General features: G+C 36.7%; 1 pseudogene; it reads left to right on the forward strand.

The window, feature by feature from the left end:
* Positions 1-15,482: 15,482 nt before the first annotated feature.
* On the forward strand, positions 15,483-16,272 carry LOC132013188 (beta-1,4 N-acetylgalactosaminyltransferase 1-like; annotated as a pseudogene).
* Positions 16,273-16,589: the final 317 nt, after the last annotated feature.

The raw sequence follows: 16,589 nt of genomic DNA on the forward strand, positions 1-16,589 counted from the left end.
TTTTTTTGACAGAGAGAAATCACAAGTAGACGGAGAGGCAGGCAGAGAGAGAGAGAGAGAGGGAAGCAGGCTCTCCGCTGAGCAGAGACTCGATCCCAGGACTCTGAGATCATGACCTGAGCCGAAGGCAGCGGCTTAACCCACTGAGCCACCCAGGCGCCCCTCAATTCTTTCTTCTTAACCTGACTATCTATGCTGGTGGTCACTGATCTCAGGATCCACAGAAAGGTTTTAAAAGATAATTCCTAGACCCATATAGCAGATTTTCTGAAACCTCAAGAAAACCAATTCTTCCAAATTTCAAAAATATAGATCTTGGAGATCAAGTCAGGTACTTGAGTGCTTATAAATAAAAGCTTTCAGAAATTATTTTTGGGGTTTTCTTCAACACTGGGATATCAGTACCTCCTATGAACCTGATATCTGGGAGGAGGACTTCAACCTATATTTCTTCAGGGATGTCCTAAAATCAAAGATCATACTATTTGGGAGAAAATTCCTGGAGACATTTTGTATTTCTATGGTCTGTTTAAAATTGGCCACTGAACCTTAGACCCAGTGATTCACAGTCTCACTGACAGTTCAGGCACAGGCCCTGGGCAGTTCCATAATGGTTTTCTTCTCTAATTCCCTTTGTTTTTTCATCCATTCAGTCTACTTAAGAAGTTCTGCATCACAAGAGCTATTTTTGCATCTTCAGTGATTCTGCTTGAAAGTCAACTCCATAGGGGCACCTGGGTGGCTCCCCTTGGTTAAGCATCTGCCTTCAGCTCAGGACATGATACCAGGGTCCTGGGATCAAGTCCCACATTGGGCTCCTTGCCCAGGTTATTTGACATGATGGGGTGGCTGTGAGATAGCAAATAGGTGGCAAGAATAAAAGCCCCATACTGTATTTTGAAATATTTTAATTTTTAAAGATAAACTTGATGACTTTCAAGCTCATCACCTTTTTTATTTCTTTGTTAAAAAGCTAGTTTTGGATACTGGTTTCCTTTCACATGGAGATACTATACTATAAATGATACTGGAAACAGCTTTTCCTGTATTCTTTCCCATCTTTGTAAATCAATCTTTAAAGGAGGGATTTACTTTTCTTCCATTTTCTAAAGGATGACAAAGACCAATAAATGGCAGTCTCAAAGGGAAACCACAACTAATATAATGCCTAAAAATTTGTGAAAGAACAGACTTGAAGAAATTACTCTATTTCCTGATCGTGTTAGTCATAAATGAAATGGTAGCCAGTTTTTTGAGATACTCCATGATGAAGACCAATTTATATTAGCAGAAAATCATGAGTATCCTATTATATACTATATTTTTCAAATGTGATAGATATTTAGTTAGCTTTAGAATGTAGATTTTCTTTTTTCAGTAAATGATTAATATGACTCTATTAAGTTTCATATTGAAACAGTATAATTAAAGGTAAATTTAAATACACATGTATGTACTTAATAAATAGTTACCATACTAGGAGCGTTGCTTGCTAAACACTCTTAAGATCTATCTTTGGCTGTGAACATCTTATGGGTGAATGAATATGAGAAATAGTCCCCACTGAAAAAGTAGAGTAAGTCACAATTATATATAAATAAGAACTCAGTCCAGTGGAAGAAATCTCATTTTTTCCAAACATAAACAGTTTTCAGAGCTCCTCTTTCCAGAAAGAAAGCTCAGCCATTGTCAAATAATATGCGGTAAGCTGAACTAACTTCTTTTATGTGAAGCCATAATTAGGGATACAGTCACCGATATTCAGAAACGTAATCTTCCCCTTGATGTCCTATATCTCTATGTAAAATTGCGCTCTTGAAAACGACAATGCAAAATGATAACTCAAAATCAAGATAGTTTCATTTAAGTCAGTTTAACTAAAGTATTCGGATTACTTTGGCTTTATAAACCCAATCAGTTCCCTGTTGGGAGTCACCTAACTCCTTTCAGCAATAAAGTAAAGAAAATTTAACCTACTAAATGTATATGCCTTGTGGTTCAAAGTTAAGATAAAAAAAAAAAGTCCATTGTGGGCAAAGCCAATTTTGAGCCATATGTGTAGTTGAGTGATGCCTATTCTTATAGAATTCAAACAAGGAACCTGACTTTTTTCTTTAATTTCTACTTACATATTATAAATAAAGTACCCTGAGCTACACAGATATGTTCCTCATTTTAGCACAAATTTTTAAGGTTAGATAATTGATTCTAAGCAATGAATGACCACTTAACTTTTTTGTAATGACAAAATTCATTGCTTAATTAGTAATTTCTGTGATCTGATAGAGTAATTTGGATTGTGTAATTTGGATAGATAATTGTGATTTGGATAGAATAACTAAAACAAGGGATTAACAAGCATCTTTGTGCCCCAATATCACAATATTTCAGGACTAGAAAATCGTGGTACATTTAGAATGCTCTCATTTTACAGACAATGAAAGGCAGTATACTGTAATGGCTAAGAACAAAGTTCCTGGACTCAGAACCGGCATCAGATCAGATCTGCCACTTCTTGGTCAGTATATCTAGATAAAGTAAAAATTATTAATAGCATATAGCTTAACATTTATTGGATACTTACCATGTTCAAGCACTGTATTCATAGCACTGTATTCAAGCACATATTCATATTCTTAATGAATTCTCACAACTGTATGAGGTGTAGGTATTATTATTATCCACAGTATGAAGACGAGGAAATGAAGCTTGGCAAGTTTGAATAAATTGCTTAAGTTGGTAGAAACTCTGGTACTAAAATCATATTGGATTGAGACTAAAGACCATGCTATTATGTGCTACCTGTCCAGTAGTTTTTCTTAAATGTTCTTGAGTCTCAGTTTTCCCAATGGCAATGTTGTGCAACAATATCTCACTTGTGATAAAGAAAGAAATATGTAGTAGTACCTGGAAAGATTAAGCCCAAACTCTCAGTAATTAAAACTCATTTCTTATATCCAACCCAGTGATTTGTTCTTGTTGTTGTTGTTATTAAACAGTGTGTCACTTGGGCTTCATGTTTATTTCAAGCTGATCAGTGTGTATTGATAATGAGTTTTATTTGTTGACAACATATTGTTTCACAACCCTTCTAATCTTATTTTTAGGGCACACAAAACTAGTTTGAAACAACCTCGTATTACTTAAGAAAATGAGATAATCTGAAATATTTAGAAAAGAAGGAACAGTCTCCTGTAAATTGCACAAACTGTGGAATTCAAGAGAATTAGAGTTTCTTGAATAAAATGTGAACAGAAGCTTATTGGATCTGATTTGTCCATCTTATTTTGAGTTCTAAAATTATAACTTAGAATTTTTAGTAGGAATTTTCTAACTGATGAAAGCTGGGAAATTAAAATATTCCAAAATCTTGTTATGGTAAATTATTTGAGACTCCATAATCATACTCCTCAGCAGTATCCCATAAATAGCTAAACTCGGACTTACACTTTTACCATATTTCTCTAGATAATGATGCAGGGACTGATGAAGTGGCAAAATGGCCCGATGAGCTCATCGCACTCTGGGTATGGAGGGAGTGAGTGCTGCTTTTGGCATGCTTTGGAGTGGTGTAGTACAAGTCATTTAACATCCAACAATGAACTAATATATGGGAAAGTTGTAAAGTGCAGTTCAGCTGAGAGTTATTATGGCTAATGCTAATTCAATTCTATTTCTTTTGCTCTAAAGTGAAGACTAGGATTGGGAAGTGCTTTGTAAACATACAGTCACTTATGGATGTATAATTATAAAGTAATGAATTCTGCATTTTTCATTTTCATTTCCTAAATGTTTTCAGCAAACATTATTGAGTGCCTAAATGTTTTAACATATAAATGTTTCACTTGTATGTCAAATTAAACATTTCAGAGAGAATAGGAATCAATGAGTTTTCACCCAGTGTTTTCTCCTAACTCTGGAATTATTGTCCTAATATTCACCCTGGCCTAATGCCTCAGTTCTTTCTTAGAATGCTCAGAAAGCAAGGAATTATTGTCACACAACTTGCCTCATGCTGTGTCCTGCTTTCTATTGCCAATTGTTTCTCACAGACCTATTTTTGATTCATATTTAGAAATGGGTAACTAGATAGAGTCGTGAAAAGTATTTTTTTAGATTACTCTCTCTGAGATTAAAATACAGTAACCATCCAAGTAGAACAGGTTTTTAAATAAATTTTCTGAGCTCCTTGGGACTACTCCCTGATAAGGATCTAAGAATGAAAGAAATGAAAGGGAAGTCCTCTCGTCTACCTTGAACTTCATTTTGTTGCCTTTATATAGCAAAACAAAAATTTTAGGAGAATTCTTTGACTGTCTTTTTAAATAGGCTATCAGAGTTTCCAAAGGTTTGTTTTTGTTTGTTTGTTTGTTTTTTTTGTCGTCGTTGTTGGTTTTTTTGTTTTGTTTTGTTTTTTGGTTTTTGGTTTTTTAAGTTTAGCACTAATCTCATACTTACAGGCCTTCTTTTCAGAACTTTCTTTTTATTGCCAGCTTTCTAAAGAACTCAAGTTTTGTTTAACTGCTTTGCGTAGTTATTATTAGCACAGCCCATTAAAGCCCAGTGTTTACCTTCTTGGAGAGACTGAAGCAACAGGGCTGAAGTGTTCACTTGATTTGAATTGAAAGATTGCAAAGCAATTAGAACATAGTGTATTTGGTTGGGAGTCTGAAGCATCTGTTTAAGCATTCATTCTATACGATGTCATTCGTAATTGAAATTAGAACCAGTTAGCCGTAATGCTTTTTTAGGGTCCATTACTGAAATTGTAATACTAATGTCAGTCCATGAATAAGGCTTTGAAATACAGGATAGGAGAATCTGCTTCCTAATTGGCAAAGTTTCAGGAGAGGAAGAACACTGACACATTCACATCCAGAGACTAAAAGTGTAACTGATGTGTAATTTAGCAATCTGCAATCCAAGAAAGTGTGTTTGCTGACAATGGACTCATTAGAACTTCTCTTCTACTGCCAAGAGGCACAGGAAAAAAAAATTAAATTTTTCTGCCAGTTCCTAGTGTTGATGGAGGAATCTAAGTGACCTTCAATGGGCCCATGGTTAAAAGGAAAGCTTTGTTTTGTGTTCCAGGAGGCCTGAAAACGGTCATTTTGTAACTCAATAAAGGTGTGTGTTCTAGGAAGTCAGAGGAGTTATTTGTTAATACACTAGGCTCCAACAGAGGAAGTTGGGTTAAATATGTCAGTAGAAAATTTATGATGCATGCAGGAGGCTTCCTGAGTTTAGGTTCCTGAGGGATTCTGTATTAATAGAGAAAAATCAGAAGGAAAAGCTTTAGTGTGAGACTCGAAATAGGATGGCTCCATGAGCTTTATAATTAATTTGGGATGAATTTTCTCAAAATAAAATTTACTGTTTGAGGCTAATTCAAATGATCCAGTTAGTAACTTACTGTACATAAAGCCAAAAAGTGTGTATGTATATTTGTAACCAATTTCATTATTAATATCTCTTGTTAGTTGAACGTGACCATTACCCTCTGCATTGGAGGAAGCTATACATCCTCACTGCTGGGGTACATATTTCTTTCATATTGCCATAAAACATTACCCTACAATGTTTTCCAAAAACCTATCACTGTCTTTTAGTTTTCTTCTTTTTAATTAAAAGAGTTGTTGATGTTTCAAGAAACCTAGAGAAAAATCTATAGCATCATGACATATAAATACCTTAGATTGCTAAGACATAAGGAATTTCCATTTGGGTAATAATTTCCACGTCTGCATTATTTTAAGAAAGCACTGAAATATGTTTTGAATATTTTACAGAGTGGTTAGAAAATTATTTGTTAAGGATTAATCTTAAGAGTACAATGCAAAGTGAAATTGTTGCAAGGTGTAAAGATATTCATGCAGTCAATTTCAGCTGACAATACTAATTTATAATAAGAACTAAAGTTATTCGTGTATAAATTTCCAACACTGAAAAACTAGGTAATTGGTATTTTCAAGCACTTACTAGTCTATGGGTAAAGATAAAGTAAGATTAGCAGTAAAAATTCAGACATCGTTTTCCCTGGGCTCACAAAGAACGATTGCTAGGTGCTGTCAGCGCACTACTGGGTGTCCTCTAGGTACTGGCATGTGTATCAGATATGTTTGACATATTTTTAACTTAAGGGCTATCAAGAAGCCAAAACTACTACGTTTTCTAAGCAAATACTGCCTCCTCACCTTTATGTGTTACTAAATTTGAAGGCTCAAATAAAATGCTGCTTTTACTCTGAATTTTAGTGGAAAAGCTTTTTGTAAAGAAATGTATGACTCTGAATAATTTAAAATAAACTCATTTTGTTTTTCTCTTATTATCCACTTTATTTTGTAAAGTGAAGAATTTTAGATAGTCTGATTAAAGCATTTTTAATAACATAAATACTGTTTATTTCTTCACAAAGTTGTTAAAACCAATTTAAACATATCCTAAAATAATAAATTCCCTATTTAAAAAAAAACAAACTTTTTTTTTTAAATGTTCTTTATAGAACTTCTGTATACAACTTCCAGTAAAACACAACTCTGTCCTTCCAGTCACTTGGGCCAGAATCCTTGAAATTTCCTTGACTCAGATTTTTCTCTCATACTACATTCTAAATACCAGAAACTTCTGATGGCTGAATTCTCCAGATCTAGCCAGAACTTCTTTGCTGTTTCCACTACTAATACTCTGTTCCATGGCATTGTCACCACATCATGGATTATTCCAACAGTCTCTCCTTAAATGGTACCCTTGCTCATGTTCTCTGCCTCTAAAATCTGGAAGAAAAAATATTCCTTTTAATATGCAGGCTGGATCTTGTTACTACTTTGTTTAAAACTCTGCCATAGATTTCATCTCACTTAGACCAAATGTGACTTTACATGATCTGCCTTCCCCATTCCTCCTCTCCAGTACATCTTCTACCCTCTTCCTCACTGTCTCTAAAGCACCCATACTGGCCCTCTTACCAATTCTTTTAGGGACCAAGGCACATGCTGACATTATGTTGGCATTGAGCCTCTCTCTAACCATCTGATATTAATTAGCACACACACATGCAACACATATTCTCTATATTATTAAGTTGTTTTATTTATTTTGTGTATTATGTCACTCACCAAATATTCACTGTGTACCTGTTATGTTCAAGGCACTGTTTTATGTATCAGGGATATACTACTCAACAAAAATAGTCAAAAACTCTGTTCTCATGGAGTCTGTATGCTGGTGGAGTTACATTTTTTTGTGGCCCTTATGAAAATGTGACCATATATTTACTTAGTGGGATTTTAGCCCTTCAGAGCTTAGAATACTCTTTGTCACATGGTAAGCACGATTTTATAGCTGAATAATAAATGAATGAAAAGGGATACCAGGGTGGCTCAGTTGTTAAGCCTCTGCCTTTGACTCATGATCCCAGGCTCCCAGATCAAGACCTGCATCAGCCTCCCTGCTCAGTGGGAAGCCTGCTTCTCCCTCTCTCACTCCCCCTGTCTCTGTTCCCTCTTTCACTGCCTCTCTCTGTCAAATAAATAAATAAAATCTTCAAAAAAATCTTCAAACAAAAAAAAGAATGAATGAATGAAGTAGTTTAAGCCAAAACTGAGTTCTGCCATCCCTCTTCTACAGATCAGAATTGGAAAGACGTCTCTCTAACTAACCTGATATCCCTATAACAGATAAGCTAGGATTCTCATCAGTTATCCAGATTTGGGGATCTGAATTTAGGTGTTTTTCAATAAAAGATCAATATCCCAGATGTAAATATAATAATATTTTTATTTATAAAATCAGCTGAAGTACATATTAAATAATTTCAGTTAAAAAAAGGGTGCTATAAATTGGTACTCATGCAAGGTTGTTGGAAAATGATATAAGAAATTTCTGGAAAGCAAATTTGGCTTTGTATAGGTTCCCCCAGGAATTCAGCACCTAAGAATTTATTCTAAGTAACAAGAAAAGCCTACAAGTTATGTACAAAAGTCATCATCCGGGTATTATTTATAATAGTGAAAACTTTGAAGTAATATACCACCTGACGGAAAAGATAAATACAAGAGAAAGGTTAAATAAATTGTGGCATGTTCATATAGTTGAATACTATGCAGGTATTAAAATCATATGTTACAAGAATATTTAGTGATAATGAAATATATCCGAAATAGAAAAAGAAAACCCTATATAGAATTGCCTAAGCAGTATGATCTTGATGTTCTGATTATCTCATAGTACAAACATAAAAAAAGTGATAATAGTTACATATGGGTGGTGGAAAAATGGATACTTTTCACTTTGGATTTTATCTGATGAGTTTTTATTTCCTCTTTTATGTTTTTTTTTTAAACATTTCTAAATATTCCTTAGCACATGTTGTTTTCATAAGAAAAAATATCACATTATTGAATTTTTAAACTAAATGAAAAGAGCTCAAATCCTACCTCTTCAGATAGGTCATCTCTGGCACTCCATAAAAAAATAGTACATACCTACCAATAATCATTATTTCTATCATTTTGTCCTATTTCAAACTTCTTTACATTTTTTGCCTCCTGACATATTATGTAAATGTTGATTTGTATTCCGATTGTCTCCCAATCTATGCCCATTAATATATAAACTTCCTCAGAACAAGAATTTTGAATTGCTCTACCTCATTTGTACCTAAACAGTGTTTGGCACATGGTAAGTACAGAGTAAGTATTTGTTGATTGGAGAAATAAATGAATGGGTAAATCATTTAATGAATGAATCATTGTTAGTTATGTAATGTTGGGCAAATCCCTTAACTCTGGGTTTCAATTTCCTTATATATAAAACAGGGACAATAATAGTATCTCTCTGTGAAATAGTAAGAAATACATATATTGGTCTCTGTCTCCAGTTCTTGACACAGAGCTCCTAAAACCCTTGAAAACTCCTAAGTGGTAAGAGCACTGGGACCGTCTTTTGTTCTATTGAGGCAACTCTTGGTGGGCTTCTAGATTGCTGCTGGATAGGTGCTGATCACCAGAAAGACAAGCCCTGACTTTCAGCTTAGAATTTTCATCCCCACCTCCCATCCTCCAGAGAGGAGAGAGAAGCTCAAAGTGGAGTTAATAAATTGATCATGCCTATGTGAGGGAGCCCATATAAAATCCCAATGGCAGGTGTTTTGGAGAGGTTCCAGGAGGACAAACATACCCACATAAGGAGAATGACACAACACAGCTTCAAAGGGACAAACGATCCTGCACCACTAAACATAAATGTTTCCCTGAGTTCTGTGAGCCCCTCTAGCAAATGAGTCAAATCCAACAAGGTGATCATTGGAACCTTCCATCTATAGTAGGTTGGTCAGAAGCACAGGTGACAACCAGGGTTTGAGACTGGCATCTGAAGTTGGGGATGGGGAGGAAATTTTGTGGGACCTAGCCCTTAAACTGTGGGATCTGGTGCTACCTCTAGGTAAATAGTGTCAGAACTGAGTTGAATTGTATGCCACCCAGCTGGTGTCACAGAGTTGCTTGGTGTGGGGGGAAAACCTCCATACATCTGGTGATCATAAGCATCCTGTGTGCCTGTGGCAGTAGTATGGAAGTAAAGGAGACACACAAGAAAGAAAGACACAGGAGATGGAAAACCAGGTGGTTTTTCTTATACCCTATTTCATGAAAGTATGAAGAAAAAATGAGAAAATAAATGTAAAGTCTATAATACCAGTGCCCAGCACACAGTAACTGCCCTAAAATGTTAGCTATGCTATTTATTAACTGGTTTGTCTGCTATTATTTATATGACTCTATCTCCTGCGAACCACTACCCCACCCTTGCTGGGTTATGAATAGCTATATGAGCAAATGCTTCAGTTAGTTTCATGTTTTACATAGGCTTTTACAGAGCTTTACATATAGTAGATAGGATGGGACTATTTATAAGTATAAAATATATTAATCATTTAAACATTTAATTTTTTAATAATGCTTTAGAATCTTTCTGGATAATCTTTTATCTAATATACTTTGTTGTTTATGGCTAAAGTAGTATACTAAAAGAGATGATCATTACAACACACACTTACATATACCCCACGTACATATCATATTTAGACTATATTAAATGGGAAATAACTACAGCAGAGAAATAGTGAAAGGCTGCTTTCATAGGTTAACTGAGATCTTCCAAAGATGATGCAGTGTCTAGTCACCTCTCTATTCCAGGATGTCTATATTAGGGAGAGATATTTTGGCAACTTTCAGCTTGCTGTATGAAGGGGTGAGAAAATAGATGATGTTTGAAATTAAATATGCCAGGAAAAATAATGAAAATTTTAAAGCTTAAAAATACTGCCTGATAAATTTATTTCAAGCCTATGAACCAGCTGTTGGTGTGCCTGGCTTTGAGAGCTGGCTGCCTGTATCCCAACTTCTCTATAGTCAATGGCCTTGCTTGTCCAGCTGAGCTACCAAGAGTCTCCAGTACACTTTCCAGTTCCAGTGCTCTAATTATATACCATTTCGCATCTATAATGACAGTGCACTTGATTGTAAGACTTTTGTGGGAGATGGTTCAACCTGCTGTCATGATAAAAAGTAGAATGCTGATTAGCCACGGATGTTTTGGATTTTTTAAATTTCCATTTTGAGAGATTATTATTGGGAAGAAGACATGAAAAGAGCATGAATATTGCATTTTCATTTTGTTGTGATTTTTCTTTAGTATCTATTTTTCTATAATGTATAGTTCTGCTGACAGGACCAATGTTTATTATTTTCTTTTACACTTTTGGCAAAACTCATAAAATTACCAGGCTATATTCTTTAGATTTCACTCACATAAGTTTCTTAGCAGGTCTGTTTTAATTCTTCTTTCACTTTTTCAACTTTGTGGACGAAGCTTATTCTATCAGAACTAAAAATATGCCATTCAGCACCTCAGTCTCATCTTATCTGTTCTTAGCATTATGAGAGAAAATTCGAGCTAAATAACATGAAGTAGCATTTAACTATATGAGGCCAGATGTCAAACTAAACTTTGTACATTCTACTGATGAAAAGTGAATTTTATCCAAAGGAAGAACAGCTGGAACTAGTGCTGTTTTCTTTCTAATAGAGATAAAATCCTATTATAAACAACTCTGGAAGACACCTGAGTTGTTCTGTTTCAGTGGAATTTTACTAAAAGTAATAGAAGTCTATAAATCATATTCCAGTCTGCATTAATAGAATATGAAAGTGACACATGGAACATGCTTGAAACTCATTAGGAAAGAAAGAGTCCAACACACACCCACTTTACTCTTTTTTCCCTCTAAATGTTTGCTCTCTTGACTGGTATTTTTGTGGTGGTTTGCAGATTATTTAGACTTTAGGTTGTGGAATATTCGAGTGGGGAGGAACTAGGTGGAAACAAGTGATACTTCATAGGAGCGGAAATAAAGAACAAAGGGCTTAACTACAGGGACTGTCTCCTTATCCTTTCCACTGAATAGTAAAGTACTGAATGAAGCAGTTTGGTTAGAACAGGGACTATCATTTAGAGAGGAAATCAGATAAAGTTCAGACTATTTTTCTTAAGGAAATCGTGTAATTAGTTGAAGAAAACATTACTGTTTTCTTGGGCAGTCAACCAGGACATAGGTCTAATTTGGCTGAATAGAAATAACTGAAGGTTTTGGAGGGGCGGCGGGTGGGGGGTGAGTTAGCCTCGTGGTGGGTATTGTGGAGGGCATGTATCGCATGGAACACTGGGTGTGGTGCATAAACAATGAATTTTGGAACACTGAAAAAAAAATGAAAAAAAATTATTTTGTGCTAAAGAAAAAAAAAGCAAAAGATTTTCTGCTGATATTGTTGGACTGGTATTTTACCTGTAGTTTCTGGTCTTGGCCTGAGAAGCATTTCTTTCTTAACTGCCCAGGGCCTTAAAGCAAAGGAACAAAGGATGCAAGTTCTTTGTCAAGTATGTTTACTTATTGAGGAATTGGTATCATTTGTGCTGTTATCCAGTTTGTTTTCACCACCTTATTCCACAGATGTCAAAAAGAAGAGGATGTCTCCTCCATGTACTTATAACTAATTTGTTTCTCTTGAAGTTATGTCTAGTGACTTACCTTCTCTGAAACTGCATATCTGGAGAACTGTGCCTAGTACTTACACTATAGTACCTAGTACTATATAGTATTTATTAAATATATATGTATAACACATTTATTTATTAAAAGACAAGAGTTTTATATCCCTGCCCCTATAGGTTCTATTGTCATATACTCCTCATGTTTTTGGCATTTGCTGAAAATGGAATTTGAGGAATGGATTTCTTGAGAGGAACATACCCCAAGGTTTTTGAATTTATTTTTGTTTTTTACCTACCATTTAATATGTGCCAGCTCGTCTTCACACATGATCTCACTAAAAGCCCACAAAACTCTATTGAATGTAGGGGAAAATTTGCCACCCCAAAATATGTCTCTTTGACATGTGGATTATTTTAAGCTGATTATTTTTAAGAAATAGAACATTCAGGACAAAACTGACCTTCCAATTAGCTGTCTAAAGGAATCTGGAAAGTAACTATCATCATAGATAACTACAGTGTAACATGAACTAGATGCTGTAGACAGGGAGAAGCTTAGCAAGGTCTATTAAAATTACTTTTTATGTCCTGTTATTTCTGTTGGTCCTGCAAACATTTGTTTATTAAATATTTACTTTTTTCATCTTTCTGTATATTATCTTCTTTCATTTGTAGTCCCAGATTCTTATCCCCATCTCCTTAGCTCTGGATGGCATATAAGCCTCAACTGCCTGACTGCTTATGGGCCTCATTTTCTTTGGGAACCCCTGTGTGTATGGAATTAAACTTGATTTTCTTCTGTTTGTTGGTCTTATGTCAATTTAATTCTTAGAATAGTCAAAAATACTTTTAAGGGTAGAGAAAATTTTTTTCTCCCCAACAGAATTATTGTGCCCATTTTAGAAATAGGAAACTTGATGCTCAGAGAATTGTATGGCTTGTCTATGGCCTCTTTATTGGTAAATGGCCAAGTTAAGAGTAGTAGAAGCTTCAGTTAGGAGGGACGGAAAAGAGTGATAAAGGAGATATTTTCTTCCTTTGGGTACATAGTCCATAATGGTGACTTTTCAGTGTGTTTCAGATAGTATGTCAACAGGAAATTTCTTGGGTCAGAGGAAAAGATGTTTTAGGAGGTAATATGAAATAAATTTGTTTAAAAAAAAAAAGGTGCAAGAGATTTGGAGAATTGATGTAAGACAGTATCTTTTTGTTGTTTTGTGTTAACTTACCTGATCATTCATCAACCAGAGATTTGCTCATCCAGTACTGTATAGTATTAGAATCCAAATCTTTCTATTACAAAGCCCTTACTCTGATTAACTATATTATATTGCTTCTCTAGTTCTCCATTCCAGATGAGGCATATGCTTGTGGTTAACTTTTTGTCTCAGTAGCCACCTAAAACCCCAGGAATTCTAATCCAAAGAATATAAAGGGAAGAAAACATGGATATCAGTTATCTTCCTCCCTACATACATTTTCAGAGCTATGGTAGACTGAAAAATGACCACCCAAAGGTACCCATATCCTAATCCCTGGACCTGTCAATGTGTTACTTTATATAGTAAAAGCATACTTGCACATATAAGTTAAGGATCTTTAGATGGGAGAGAATATCTTGAATTATCCCAGTGGAGCAGATAATCACACGAACCCTTATAAGAGGGGAGCAGCAGCGGTGGAGTCAGGAAAAGAGATAACCATGTTAAGACACTAGTGTTGAAGATGGAGGAAGGATCTATGAGGGAATGCAGGCAGCCTCTAGAACTTGCAAAAGTGAAGAAATTACTTTTGCTTTAGAGCCTCTACAAGGAACCAACCCACGTGACACCTTGATTTTAGGATTTCTGACCTCCAGGACTGTAAGAGAATAAATTTTTGTTTTTCTTAAGCCATTGTTTATGATAGTTTGTCACAGTGACAGTAGAAAACCTAATATAAGTGGTTACTAGAAAACAAGCTTTCCCTTCCTTCTCTGGTGAAATGTTTAAAAGAAAAACAAAAAACTAGCTAGGCTTAATCTTACCAGTGCTGTATAATCCGTACAACTATTAAAATATCTGAAGTTTTCTTGATCTACTCATGGAACATACTAGAAATGGTTCAGGGACCTATGTAGAATTTACCATGTATGACCTACTTTTCCCTGTCACTATGATGCTTGAAACATTGAGTCTTCTATTTATCAATCTATAAATGAAAGTAAAGCATTAGGTTGCCCAACTCGTAGAAAAGCTGTTTGGCTTCATTTGTTAAAGTGCTGTGAAGATAATAAACACTAATCTTTATTTAATCAACTAGGCAAGAAGACAATTAAATGAAAGACTAGGAGTGTGCCTGGTAGCACAGTATCTGATGGAGTTCTGTAGCTCAATCCAACAGAGACCTGCATTTAAAATACAGTTTTTATAATCTGCCCTATCAAAGTGATAAATTAAGGTTTAGGGCTTCCAATTCCTTGTTTATCTCAACTACTTAAATTCAATTGCTTTAATTAAAATTGCATTGAGAATGCATTTTCCAATTTAGACTTTCACAGGCCTTTGGGGGTTTTGTTCTATTACATCCTTTTCATGTTATACTATTTGAATAATCATCACTTAATTTTCTCAACAGTAAAAAGAAATTCTCCTTCTCAAATGAATAGTTATTGTGTTTTAACTACCAAGTCATACAACAGATCAAAAATTGGTGATTGCTAGGTTAGCTGTGGGTAGAGATATTTTATAACCATTTTAGCTCTGAAATCTCCTCTACTTTGATCTCAAAGATTATATGCAGCATTATAACATTGCAACAAAAAGGCATATTGCAATTCAATAGAGTAGCAAAGAGTAAGTATACACCAATAACCAGGTCAATTTAATATTTCCTTGTATTTTGATAGTCAAAGTGAAGAGTATGACAACAGCAAAGTACTACAAAATCTGTTAACTAGCCCCTCAGGAATAAGTTTGGATGGATGGCCATATAAAAGTCCCACCCATCCATCCCTTACCCCTTCATTCTAGACAATGAAAACTACCAAGTCAGAGGAAACCCCTTCTACCTTAAGGTCACAGCCAACCTCCCTCCCTCCTATCTTCCTTCCTCACTTCCTTTATTACTACCGCTTATATTTTAATATAATTTCAGACTTGCAGGGAAATGTCAAAAATAATGTAACAGCAACAACTATGTTGTCCCTTTATCAAGATTCACAAATTTTTACATTTTGCCCCATTTGTGTGACCATCAGTTGCTCTTTTTTTGTTTCTGAACTTTTTGAGTTAAGTGGAAGGATCATGCCCCTTTACTTGTTAGTACTTCATTATGTATTTCCTAAATAAAAATGCATTCTCTTGACAAATTATCAAAACCAGGAAATTTTAAAATGATGCAAATATTTTTTTCACCCCCCCCCCCAACCGTCCTGTATCCCTGGGTCTCTACCCCAGGGAGCCCAGTACAACATCAGCGCCCTGGTCACCATTGCTACTAAGACCTTCCTGTGTTAAAATCGGCTACGGGCACTCATCGCCAGCATCCGTCGCTTCTACCCAAAGGTCACCGTGGTCATCGCCGACGACATCGACAAGCCAGAGAGCATTAGCGGTCCCCACATCGAGCACTATCTCATGCCTTTTGGCAAGGGCTGGTTTGCAGGTCTGAACCTGGCCGTATCCCAGGTAACCACCAAGTACGTCCTGTGGGTGGACGACGACTTCGTGTTCACCGCGCGGACGCGGCTGGAGAGGCTTGTGGACGTGCTGGAGCAGACGTCGCTGGACCTGGTGGGTGGTGTGGTGCACGAGATCTCTGGCTTTGCCACCACCTACCGGCAGCTGCTGAGCATGGAGCCTGGTTCCCAAGGCCGCGGGAACTGCTTCCAGCAAAGGCACAGATGAACTCGTCGGCTTTCCAGGCTGCGTGGTGACCGACGGCGTGGTCAACTTCTTCCTGGCGTGCACCGACAAGGTGCGCGAGGTCGGTTTCAACCTGTGCCTCAGCCACGTGGCGCATCTGAAATTCTTCCTGGATGGGCTTGGTTCCCTTCGAGTGGGCTCCTGCCCAGACGTCGTTGTGGATCACGCATCTAAGTTGAAGCTGCCTTGGACATCAAGGAATGTGGGGACAGAGATGTATGCCCGCTACCGCTACCCAGGATCACTGGATGAAAGTCAGGTGGCGGAATACCGCCTACTCTTCTTCAAACACCGGCTGCAGTCCATGACCTCGGAATGAGGGCCACTCGGGGCCTTCAAACTGTCAAGCTGGGCCTGCCTCCTTGTCCCTGCCAGGAATTTCTAGCAAACCCCAGCACCCAGTGACCGCTCCACTGACTCTCCCGGATCCCCTTCAGAAACTTATCCCAAGCAGGGGCTTGTCCTGATGGCACCCCTCCTTTCTGCGAGTGCCCAGGGATGTGATGGAGCCGTAACGGTCCCACAGCCAGTGCCAAGTCCTCCCCCCACCCCCTTTGTCATGGGGCAGGAAGTGGGGGGGGGGGTCACTTTCCAAGTGCCAAAGAGCCCATGGAGACTCTAAGAACCTAAAGTGGA

The sequence above is a fragment of the Mustela nigripes genome, chromosome 3 (genome assembly GCF_022355385.1).
Source record: "Mustela nigripes isolate SB6536 chromosome 3, MUSNIG.SB6536, whole genome shotgun sequence".
Classification (NCBI taxonomy): Eukaryota; Metazoa; Chordata; class Mammalia; order Carnivora; family Mustelidae; genus Mustela; species Mustela nigripes.